The 13348-nt window shown below is 42.1% G+C and overlaps 1 non-coding gene across 1 annotated transcript; it reads right to left on the bottom strand.

Annotated features, from left to right (window-relative positions):
* Positions 1–649: 649 nt before the first annotated feature.
* Positions 650–754, bottom strand: LOC142425119 (U6 spliceosomal RNA). Its single transcript, XR_012779492.1, has one exon. It is a non-coding gene; the product is annotated as a U6 spliceosomal RNA (small nuclear RNA).
* Between the last annotated feature and the right edge of the window lie 12594 nt (positions 755–13348).

Genomic DNA, 13348 nt, shown 5'->3' with positions numbered 1-13348 from the left:
GGGAAGCATGGCAGCTAGATAGCAAGAATACACAGAGCCGCATTGCCAAAAGGACTAGTAGACATGAAACCATTTCAAGAGTTAGCATATGATCAAGAACCAATGGTACTGAAGGAAGAAGTTGAAGCTGAACTGAACACAGTTGCAAAACCACAAGGCTCCAGGGATTGATGGAATACTACTTAAAATGCTTCCATACCTTGATGAAGTATTGGAAGCACTCACTAATTTATGCCAACAAATCTGGAAAACAGCTACCTGGTCAACTGACTGGAAGAGACATATATGTGCACTCCTTCCAAAGAGAAGCGATCCTCCAAAATGTGAAAATTATCAAACAATATCATTATATCTCTCACAAGTAAACATTTGCCAGGCTCCTTCAACAATGGTGGCAGCAGTAGTTCAAGTCGAACATAGAAGAAGATGTGACACAAGGGATAACATTACTGACATCAGAGGAATCTTGGCTGAAAGCTGAGAATACCAGGAAGATGTTTCCTTGTGTTTCCTTGACTATGCCAAGGCATTCAACTGTGTGGATCAGAACCAACCATGGATAGCCGCGAGAAGAATGGTAATTCCAGACCACTTCACTGTGCTCACGCAGAACCTGTACATGGACCAAGAGGCAGCCATTCTATTTTTTTAAAATATGGAATGCTTCACAAATTTGCATATCATCCTTGCACAGGGGCCATGCTAATCTCTGTAGTATCGTTCCAATTTTAGTGTATGTACTGCCGAAGCAAGCCCAAGGCAGCCATTCATACAGAGCAAGGAACTATTACATGGTTTAAAATCAAGGGATTTATGGGCCCAGGTCGCATCCTTTCATCATACTTATTCAGTTTATAGGCTGAGCAGATTAATCCAAGAAGGTGGACAATATGAAGAACACAGCATCAGGACTGAAGGAAGGTTTATTAACACATTGCACTATGCAGATGACACAGCTGTGCTTGCTGAGAGTTGGAAGGACTTGAAGCACTCGCTGCTGGAGATCAAGGACTGCAGCCTGCAGTGTGGATTTAACTCCAAGTAAAGAAGACCAACATGCTCCCAATTGGACCAAGAGACACCATCACGATAAAAGGAGGAAAGTTTGAAGTCCCAAGGATTTAATCGCGCTTGGAGACCCAATCAACGCTCATGGAAGTAGTGGCATATGCCATTGGATATGTGCTGCAGAAGAGCAAAGTGTGAAGAGTACGGACGTCATTTAAGGACTAGGGAGCCATGGTCATTTCATTGGCTCGTAATGCATGTGAAAGTTGGACACTGAGTAAGGAAGGCAGAAGAACTGTTGCGCATTTGAAACCTGGGGTTGGTGAGTGATACTGAATGTACCAAGGACTGCCAGAAGAACAGACAAATCTGTCTCGGAAGAAGTATAACCAGAAGATTCCTTGGCAGCGAGGATGGTGAGACTTCCCGTCTAATGCTTTTGACATGCTCTCGAGGGGGACCAGTTCCTGGAGAAGGACACTATGTTTGGTAAATTCAGGAGCAGCGGGAAAACAAGAAGACCCTCCACAAGATAGACCCTCCACAAGATGGATTGACCCTCAGGAAGGTGAGACAATGGGCTCAAACATGGCAATTTCGAGGCTGGCTCAAGGCTGGGCACTGTTTCCGTCTGCTGTACAAAGGGTGAACTTGAGGGTAGCTGACAACCACCACCACCATCAAGTCAGTGCTGATTTCTAATGACCCTAGAAGACGGAGTGCAACTTTCCCCATAGAGTTTCCATGTCCTGCTTGTGCGGTGGCTTACCAACTCGGGGTGACTAGTTGAACCCAAAGGAGAAAGATGTGGCTGGCTCCTCCCACTAGATGTCCAGTCCAGGAGGCCCTCGGCAGAAGCTCTACTTCATTCTGCGCGTCCACTCTGACGATGAGTCAGAATTTGGCCTTTGTCTTGTCTTGTTTTGACTCTTTATAAGGAAGTCCTGCATGGACGTGGGGTAAGTGCTGGACTGCTAACCGAAACGCCTGCTGTTGAGCCCACTAACTGCTCTATGGACAAAGCTGTGCTAGCCCGGGGCAGTCGGCTTCCACTTCACAGCCTGTGAGCCTGTGGGTCAGCTCTACTCTGTCCTAAATGTTTGCTAAGAGTCAAAATCTATTAGACACCATGAATTTCCTTTGGTTTGAATCTCTATGGAAACTGAAGCATGGAGGGGCAGGTGGATTGGAATTGAGGTCTTACCACGGCACTACCAGGCTCTTCCGTGAACCATCCTGACTTCAGAAGGAGGCTGACAAGCCTACCCAGGCATAGAGGGCTTCCTGGGGACAGCTGCTTCCAAATTCATAGTTAGAGAGGTCACTTCTCTTGCCCTAGGGCAACACATAGAGGTGGAGGCAGGGGAAAACAAGTCAATTAGCTAACATCCTTGTATAGAAGAAAACACCAGTAGGGGGAATAACAATTTCTTCTAAAGATACCCACTTTATAAGACAAAATGTTACCCCCCAGCATGGTAGGGTTCTTAGTTACAGGAAGGGGTAGGCCACACAGAGAACAGATTATTTGAGGTTTGTCGTCACCATAACCTGGAAGGCCCAAGCTCAACAACAGAACAGAGCCAACAACAGAATGAATAGAATCAGGCTCATTCTCGTTCACTCTGGAGAAACACTCTCAACAGTATGATGATTTAGCAGGTACTTTTAAATTAAGATGAGTCTTTTGGGGAACTAGCTACTCCATGCGCATGGAATGAAATGCCAAAGGTAATGCAAGGTGTGCATGAACAGCACCTCTTCCTCTGACAAGGACAGTTGCTTCCCAGGCTCATTTCTCTGATTATTTATAATCAGAGATGCATTTTATTTCAATTGGCCTTTGCTCCTGGTTTGATGAGTAGGAAGTCCTCAATTTGCCAATGAACTTTCGGAGCATAATTTGCTTGTGTGTGGGTGTTTGGAATTCTGACTGCGTCGCTAATGGGTCTTAGTTTCTTAAGCTAGCTCTCCAGCTTTAATTGCAGCCAGTGTGGCGCACAGAATAGCATCAATCCTAATACAGTTAATCACATTGTCTCAGTGCTGAATTGTGTTCCAAGTTCTCACTGAGACCATCGAGAATAAATCTAATTCTCCTCCATTCCACATGACTTTTTTCCCTCTCCTCCTCCCATCTCTACAAAAAAACCCTCCAAGTTAACTCTCAGGGCAGTGGGGACAAAACAAGGTGTCTGTTGCGCTGGGTGGGGGGGGCAGCAAAGGCATTCTGGGGGGTCAGGACATCTGGGTGCCGGGGGAGCCTCCTGCTAAGTGGGTTCTGGGCAGAGGAACCCGGACTGTGCTGATAGCACTCTCAGAAACGAGGGCAGCAGGAACCGTGGCCCATAAGCAGTCACTCCGTTTCGCAGTACCAGGTCAGAAATGCCAGTTTCTCACATTGGTCGTATGTGATTTGCTAATTTGTAGGGTTAACTGAAAAAGAGTGGCTAATCTGTTTAAACAGTTACACTCGGTACCTTTTGGTTTTAATGGCTTTTTTTTTAATGGCATCTGAAAAGATGTATTTCCTGTGGTCATTTTTCTTTCACTTTAAAGAAAGAGCAATAGCTTTCCTTTCCTAGAATGAGTTCCTAAGGCAATGCACTGTTGTGCTATGGGTCATATATTTTGGCTAAAAACAAAACCAAAGAAATCCTCCCCCAAACCAACTAGCGTAGAAATGTTTATAACCTTTTACCCCAGAAATCAAGATAGCAACTGGCAAACGGTTAAGCCAAACATTTTATTTTCCCATTTTTATTCAATGTATGGGCCAGATCAGATACCTCAGGGCAGGAGTACGCTTGGCCAGGAGTCAGATGGGCGGCTTGTGAGACCAAGCAGGCGGGGAGTCGGCAGGGCCCACAGACGGAAACAAAGCAGGCAGTGGGAAAGGGAAATCGTGTCTGGAGCTGCTGGTGGGGCTTCGGGGAGGAAGGCACCGAGGAGACGCTGCAGAGATGGGACCTTTGTGCACTCTTGGGAAGAGATTATTTTGTACGTTTGCCTAACAAAGAGCAGGACAGGTGCAGAGCAAAGGCACAGAGCTCTGAAACTCTCTGCTGGACCAGGGAACTGCAGTTTTGTAGGCTTGGCTGGCAAACAGGAACCCTGGTGGCGCAGTGGTTAAGTGCTCAACTGCTACCCCAAAGGACCCCTGCAGCTGCTCCAGACAGCTGAAGGATGGGGCAGTCTGTCTCCTGAAAGGGCGTCGCCTTGGAAACCCTGTGGAGCAGGTCTCTCTGTCCAGTAGGGACCAATTATGGGTCAGAAGCAACCAGGCAACACCCTTTAGCTGGCATAAAAGATACGCAGTGGGCTGTGGTGAGAGGCCCTAGGCCATCCAGGGTTTTCATGCTAATGCTTGGCATTTTGTCTATCCTAATATTCTGGGAAAGGTTTTTGTTTTGTTTTAAATTATTACTTAATCTTACTATTTTCCCTAACTAGTTATTCTGAAGCTTTAGTAACTTATTATTAATCATTTGAACACCTGCTCCCCACCCCCCGCCCCCAACTCCCACTGCCACTGGGTCGATGCCGACACAGTACAATCCTATATGACTGAGTAGAACGGTGCAGGAGGTTTTTTGATGTTGTAAATCTTTATGGATGCAGACTGTCTCTTTTTTCTCTTGTGAATGAGTAGGTGTTAGCTTAATTTACTGTGCCACCAGGACTCCTTAATAATTCAAACAAGAAAATATAAGCTTAGAAATAAGCTTGAAAGGATAGTGCCTCTCTAAAGTCTTCTTCAAACCAAGACTGTCTGCCTTGAGCCTTGTGCTCTTTTAAGTTGGTAACCACGGGAAAGATGAGGTAGGAAACGTAGAGACCAAGTTCAAAGCCAGAGTCCATTTTGTCTCTGAGGAACCAGATAGAAAAAGGCAGAGCGGCTCCCATTGGGTTTCCGGGGCCTCAACTTTCTTTAGTGGAGGACCTGGTGAGTGCAAACTGCTCACCTTGCTATTCGCAGTCCAGTGCTTCCAGCAGGGGGAGAAACCCTTTGCAAAAGGAAGGTGAAAATGTTTGCACAATGTGCAGAATGTCACCAAAGTCATTGAATTGTACATGTTGAAATTGCTGAACTGTGTACGCCCTGATGTGTAGACACTCAGCCGTCCTTTCCTGTCTCACTCTCTGCGAGTCCATGCCAACGTACAGTGATGTGACAGGACAGGGCAGAACTGCCCCTGCAGCTTTTCAAGACTGTAATTCTTTTTAAAAATCAGTTTTATTAGGACATGATCCATATATCATAGAATTTAATAATTCAACCATATCAAAAAGAGTTGTACAATCATTAGCACCATCAGTTTTAGCACATTTTCTTCTTTCTTAGACTTATTGTTACAAGCTCCCCATTTCCTTCCTCCATCCTCCTCTGCCATGACCCCAAGAAACCATTAATACAGTTATGGTCTCTACAGATCCACCCACCCTGGATTTCATAGACCAAAAACAAACAAAGCAAAAAATGAAGAAACAAAAAATCTAACAATAACGAAATAGAGAAAACCGTCAGTCAAAAAGAAAGCAGAAAATATGAAAAACTAGAACAACTTTAAATTGGACCAAAAGGGAGATCAAATGATAAAGTGCTAAATTTTAGCCTTCCAACATCTGCAACATCCACTTCCCAAGGCACTCTGGGGATAGCAAGGTCGTTCACATTCCTCGTCTAAGGTCAGAGGAGATGCAATGGGGGCTTCATGCATGTGTCTTTCCACTTCCCTTTTTTTGGTAAACTGAAATGACTTTTTGGTGGGTCAAAAAGGAGACCAAGTGAGGAATTATATTCCACCTAACTGTATCTACTGTAACCACTGAGACAGTAACCCTTTACAGGAGTAGGAAGCCTTGTCTTTCTTCTGAGGACTGACCCAACAATAAGAATGAAAATTAAATAAATGGTCTTAAAAAGAAGCTATTGCAAAACTATCTCAGCAATACATATAGATATCAACTATTTCTTTAAATATCATCTACTTTTCTGAGATTTGTAAAATCAGAAACAGTACTCCCTTAACACAAGAACACTTTGTCCTAACAATCTGGCATTCTGTGATCCTCACCGGCATTCTGTGATCCTCACAATCGCTGAAGACAAAGTGGATGCATAAGCAAATGTGGTGAAAAAAGCGGATGGTGCCCGGCTATCAAAAGATATAGTGTCTGGGGTCTTAAAGGCTTGAAGATAAATAAGCAGCCATCTAGCTCAGAAGCAACAAAGCCTACATGGAAGAAGCACACCAGCCTGTGCAATCATGAGGTGTCAATGGGATCAGGTATCAGGCATCTAAGATCCAGAATAAAACCATACCCAATGTGAATGAGGGGGAGCATGGAGTGGAGACCCAATGCCCATCTGTTGGACATCCCCTCACAGAGGGGTCATAGGGAAGAGATGAGCCAGTCAGGATGCAGTGTAGCACCAATGAAACACACAACTTTCCTCGAGCTCTTTGGTGCTTTCTTTACCCCACTATCATGACCTCAATTCTATCTTATAAGTCGGATTAGACCAGAGCATGCACATTGCTACAGATAAGAGCCTGCAACACGGGGAATCCAGGATAGATAATCTCCTAGGGCCAACAAGGAGAGTAGAGATACCAGAAGGATTAGGGGAGGGTGGGTGGAGAAAGGGGGAATTGATCACAAGGATCAAATTAGAATCCCCATTTAGGGGAACACATAACGGAAAAGTGGATAAGGGACAACAGAGGGCGATGTAAGATATGGAAAAAATAATCTATAACTTATTGAGGGTTCCTGAGGGAGAGCGGGCAGGGGAGGAAGGGGGAAGAAATGGAGAGCTGATATCAGGGCCTCAAGTGGGAAGAGAATGCTTTGAAAATGATGATGGTGCCATATGTGCAAATGTGCTTGACACACTGGAGGAATGTATGGATTGTGATAAGAGATTAAGAGCCCCCAATGAAAGTAATTTTTTTAAAAAGGATCATACAATTGAAAAAAATCAGAAACAGATTTACCCTATTTTCTTTTCAGGAATCAGATGTATTTTAAAACCTCATCTTATAAAAAATATTTCACACCTATACACAAGTACAGAGATAATACTGTATTCCTGTTACCCAGCTGTAGTAATTGTTATTTGCTTTTGTTAATTTGTCTAGATACCCTATTTCCCTTTACTGCTGGTAATTTTGAAAACAATCCCAGAGTGTATATTAATTCACATATAAATACTTCAGCTTATATTTTCACAGATGAGTATTTTAAATGCATTCACAATACGAGTATCACACCAAAAAATTAATGGTGCTTCCCTCATATCACATAAGGAGCCCAAGTAAAGTTGTTGGATAAGTGTTGGACTGCTAATGGAAATGCGGACGGTTCAAACTCACACACTGCTCCTGGGAAGAAAGATGAGGCTGACCACTCCAATAAAGATTTACAGCTGCAAGACCCTATATAGAGGTGATATGAATTTGAATGGACTCCATGCTAGTGACTTCATTTTGTTTCTGGCTTAGTATCATATAACACTTATTCTGCGTTTTGTTTTTCCCATTACCTCAAAAATGCCTCTTTGCAAGCATGAGGTGGGGCAGGAGGAAGGTAAAAAGAAACAGGAAAGATCTAGGAAGCAAAGCTATGGCTAGAGGTAGAAACATAGGTGTGCACTTATGTAAATATAGTAACTCATAAAAATAGAGGCATTGGCCTATGTACATATATTTATATGGCAGTACATTGAGGTAGTGGACAGACTTTGTGTCTCTGCTCAAGCCCTCCCTCAACGCAAGAACACTTTGTTCTAACAGCCTGGCGTTCTGTGATGCTCACCCTCCTGACAAGATTGCTGAAGACAAAATGGGTGCATAAGCAAATGTGGTGAAGAAAGCTGATGGGGCCTGGCTATAAAAAGATATAGTGTCTGGAGTCTTAAAGACTTGAAGTTAAACAAGCAGCCATCTAACAGAGAAGCAACAAGCCCACATGGAAGATGCACACCAGTCTGTGTGATCATGAGGTGTTGATCGAATTAGGTATTAGGCACCAGAAGAGCCCAAACAAACAAACAAATAAAATATATTGTTGAGAATGAGGAGGGCCAGATCAGAGACCCCAAACCCATCTGTGGACAATAAAATATCCCCTCACAGAAGGGTCACAAGAAAGGGTGTATCAACCAGGGCACAATATAGCACCAATGAAATACATAATATTTCTCTGGTTCTTTGAGGCTTCCTCACCTCCCACTATCATGACCCCAGTTCTGCCTTTCAGTTCTGGCTAGACCAGAGTATGTAAACTGGTACAGCTAAGAGCTCAGGACACATGGAATCCAGGTTAGATAAACCGCTCAGGAACAGAATTGGGAGTAGTGAGATCAGAAGGGTGGGGGAAGGGGGGAGGGAAGGAAGGGGGAAATGATTGCAATGATCCATGCATAATCCAACTCCCCAGGGGGACTAACAACAGAAACGTGGGTTAAGGGAGATAGTTGTAGGAGAAAGACTTGAAAACAATATATCAGTTATCAAGAGATCACGAGAGTGGGAGGAGGGCAGGGAGGAAAAAAGAGGAGCTGATACCAAGAACTCAAATAGAAAGTAAATGTTCAGAAAATGATGATGGCAACAATTCAAACAAGTATTTTTGAAACAATTGATGTATGGAATGTTATAAGAACTGTAAGAGTCTCTAATAAAATGATTAAAAATGAAAATAAAAAACCTCTTACTTTGATTTGTTCGGATTAGGATTCAAACAAAACCTGCATGTTACATGCTTTGGAGACACTACCTGTCTCATTTACTAAGTTTCTCTCTGCCGTGGCATCTATTTCTGGATTTCTTCTCCAACTCTGTCATCTTTCTTTTTTATCCTTCTTTCCAATCATGCACCAAGACAACATTATTTTAATTATGGAGTCTAAAATTAGATCTTAATGTTGGGCAGGCAATTTTCTCTCAATTCTCTTTTAGGGTTGTTCTAATAATTCTTTCTTATTATTTATGCTTTCAAATACACTTTTAAGTTCGGGAAAAATGATAGTAATTTTATGACAGGGAGAGATTATATCATTATGGTGTTCATAGATTCAAGATAAAAACTTTCTGTCCAACAAAAGAAGACATTTTTCCCACATCATCTTTTGTGTCATCAGGCATGTATGATGTATTACAGTTGTTTGAAACAGTATTGTGGTTTTGCTCTTATAAATTGGAGTCTGTTTTTCCATTATTTCTTTTACCTCATTATTGTTTGTTTATATGAGACTATTGCCTTTTTAAAAACAGTTGAAACAGCTTTATTGGCACTTCATCCACCTATCATTCAAATCAATAGTTCATTCATATCAAGATGAGTTGTATAATCATCAACACAATTTTAGAATATTTTCTTCTTTCTTGTACTCTTTGCTATTTGTATAATGTTTTCAATTGTGGCAAAAATATACACAACAAAACATTCTCCTGTTCAACAACTTCTACATGTATAATTCCGTGCCATCAATTATATTCTTTCTGTTGTACAATCATTATTGATATCCCTCTCCACACGGTTCCACCACCAGCCAAATAAGCTCAATGCTCCCTAAGCAAAAATTCTTGCTCCTTCCCCCAGGGCAACCAAAGGTTAAGTTGGTTTCTTTCATTTTTTAGTAGTTCTTGATATAATATTCACATATTTTGCATGCTTTAAAAAAGAGTTACATATACATTATCACAATCAGTTCTAATGGTCCCTCCCACATTCATTGATTGCTCCCAATTCCCTCACCTTCTCTGCATCACTCCCTGCTCCCGATAAACCATTGCATCAGTTACTGACTACTGAGTTTTCCATCTCAGTTTTATATCCTACCTTTTTTTGACTAAATTTTCTTATTACTCACATTAATTTTCCATTTCTTTCCTGTTTTTCAGATATGTAATTATATTATTTGAAAATAGAGATCATTTTAATTTTTCCTTCTAATTCTTAGGCTTTCAAATGCATTCGACAATTAAATTGCATTGGTGAATACTTACATTACCGATGTTAAATAGGAGTACTAGAGCACATTATACCATCTTTGTCTTTCCACTGTCAGCATTGTGTTTTTCCATGAAGTAAGGAGCTGACCTTGGAACTTAACTATTCCTCAATTTGTATTTAATTGAGTGGCTTTTAAATTTTAACATGAATGATTATTCAATTTGATCAAATATCTCTTCTGTTTTAACGTGAGTCATCTGATTTTTCTCCTTAGATTTTTTTAATTAAACGGTGGACTCTATCAATGTGTTCTGCTATGGAGCAATACCTATGTTCTTGGAGTATACTTGGAAAGAACATATGAGGGAATGTAAATATTACTGGTTTTCTTTCCTCATATCTAGAAAGATGAAGCTTTCTACTCCTGAAAGATTTTAATCCAGATTCCTTGGCTTTATCTCAATTGTACAGAGTGTGTGTTGTCCAGAAAAAAAAGAAAAAAACACAATTTAAAACTTCTCTCTCCTATTCAGAGACTTGACATTCGAGAGCCATCGTAGGATAAGGAGGATCCATTTGCTTGTCTACAGAGTACACTATAGTGTGATGCTTAAGGTGCAATAGAGAAGGAAGTAAGATCAGAAAAAGGAAGAAAATGTATAAAGTTGTTGGCATAAACCCTGTGGGAAATGATAATATCCTGAAACCAAGCTATTGCCATGGTAACGAAGAGGACACATAAGACTTACAGTGATAAAAGCAATAGAATATGATGATCGATTATATGCTGGAGGGAAGAGGGAGATAATAGGACAAAGAGGACTCTAGTGCAAATGTGTATCAACAGTTGAATGAATAAATAAAATGTAATTTATGTATAAAATAGGATATTGTTCAGCAATGGAAAGAAATCAAGTATTACAACACAGATAAACTTTGAAAACATTATGCTAAGTGGAAGACCATCTCCTCAAACCCATATAGTTCATGATTATATTTACATGAAAATTGCATGATGATATCTACATCTGCATGATGAAAGGCCATCATGCAGTTCCACAGAAATAGACTCAAGATATTGGGTGCTCAGGGTAGACGCAAAGGAGCGCTGGCCCTATCTATGAATTCCTCTTCAGACTCGTGAAACACATACAATGACACCGAATGCAGGAAGATGGCAGGCCAGTGGGTGGGAAGTCTTGTGGATCCAGTGGCAGTGGAAACATTTCAGCACTAGCAGGGGTCTCCACGTCGTCGTGCCTTCAGCTCTGAAACTCTGACTGCCTCAGGGGAGCGTCATGTGGCTTCTCCTCAGAAATGTCTCCCAGGGAGTGAGCCAAGTGAGAGAGTGTCTCCTGCCTCCAAGGAGGAAAGACAGAATTCTTAGAATCCTCAGGCCGCATTGACTATACAATGACTGACAGGCTAGACTCCACCCCTTCACTCAATCCTCTCAAACTGACAACAGATTACATACCTACCACACTCAGCCTTTCTGCATTGGATGTGATTATGGAGTAACTAGGCAGGGCACAGTGAACAGTGACTGGAGAGAACAAAACAAGAAGGAAGAGAGCGCTGAAGAGACCTACTGTTGAGAGGCCAGCTTCGAATGGTGACTGAAGTCACAGCAGGGGATAAAATCACGTGGGATGGAGACAAGTACATGAAGTTGTCGAATCACAGACATATTCACTCTCCAGCATAGTCCCCTAGTTTTAACTTTTGTTTCTTAAGTAAAAACGTTAAGTAAAAAAAAATCACAAGTGTGGCTCTGCTGAACAGAGGAGGGATGAAAAAGACGACTTGTTTTTAAATCTCATCTGTGAAAACCAGCAGCAGGCTGCTGGCTGTCCCCCATGCAGATGGGAGCTAGGGAGCGTAAACATGAGGTCAGCCAGCTCGAGCATCAGCAGTAATCCACTTTGGGATATTTTCTGTAGTGTGGCATCATCTGAGCTGTGGACAAGCATTTTCCCATAAAAATGTCTATTGCTTATGGATTGTGATAAGAGTTGTATGAGCCCCTAATAAAACATAAAAGAAAGAAAATGTCTATTGCTGACTTACAGGGTCAAGCGTAGTAAAAACCTCAATTTGTACCAATAGGAGATGAACTAAATGTACTACATAAGTTCCCAAAATGGAATTATACAAAGCCATTAAAGTCATGTTTTGAAGAATTTAATAGTGAGGTACCAAGCAAAGAAGGAAGACCAAAGAAGAATTGAGGGATTTCAATTGTGGTGCTGGAGAAAATTATTGACAGTATGATGAACTGCCCCAAAAGAACAAACAGATCTGTGTTGGAAGAAGTCCAGCCAGAATGCTACGTTTCCAACTCACAGCGACCCTCTAGACAACAGAATGAAACGCTGCCAGGCCCTGCGCCATCCTCTCCATTGTTTCCGTTTGAACCCGATGGTGCCGCCCCGGTGTCAATCATCTTGTACAAAGCCTTCCTCTTTTCGGACGCTCCTCTTCCAACGCGATGTCTTTTCCCAGGGACTGTTCTCTCCTGACAACACGCCTAAAGTACTTGCTTGAGGAAGCCTTTCCCTCCTGGCCTGTAAGGAGCGTCCTTGTGTGCCTCTTCCCAGGCCGATTTGTTTGTTCTTTGAGCAGCCCACGGTACTTTCAGCATTCTTCTCCAGCACCACAATCCAACTCTTCTTCATTTTCCTTATTCAATGTCCAACTTTCACATTCGTATGAGGCCACTGGAAACACCATCGCTTGGATCAGATGCACCTTAGTCCTCAAAGTAATCACCCTGCTTTCAGCACCTCGAAGATGTCTTGTGTAGCAGATCTGCCCAGTGCAATGTGCCATTTGGTCTCTTGACTGCTGCCTCCATGAGCACTGATTGTAGATCCAAGCATGACAAATATCCTTAACAACTTTCCCTAATATCATGATGTTGCCTATTGATCCAGTTGTGAAGATTTTGATTTTCGTTACATTGATTTGTAGTCCATAAGGAAGGCTGCAATCCTTGATCTTCATCAGCAAGTGCTTCAAGTCCTCCACACTTTCAGCAAGCAAGGCGTGTCTTCTGTATATTTCAGGTCATCAATAAGTCTCCTCCAATCCTGATTCTTCATATAATCCAGTTTTTCTGATTAGTTGCTCAACAAACGTATTGAATTAAGTGTGGTGAGAGGATGTAACTCTGATGCATACCTTTCCTGATTCTAAACCATGCACCATTCCCCTGTTCTGTTCAAACAACTGCCCCTTGATTCACGTACAAGTTCCACATGAGCACAATGAGTTGTTCTGGAACTCCCATTCTTCTTGAGGCTATCCATAGTTGGTATAATCTACACAGGTGAATGCCTTGCACAGCCACAGAAACACAAGTGAACATCTCTCT

Source organism: Tenrec ecaudatus, chromosome 13 (genome assembly GCF_050624435.1).
Source record: "Tenrec ecaudatus isolate mTenEca1 chromosome 13, mTenEca1.hap1, whole genome shotgun sequence".
Classification (NCBI taxonomy): domain Eukaryota; kingdom Metazoa; phylum Chordata; class Mammalia; order Afrosoricida; family Tenrecidae; genus Tenrec; species Tenrec ecaudatus.
Note: the sequence above shows the minus strand (reverse complement) of the source record. Positions and strands in the feature narration are given on the sequence as shown.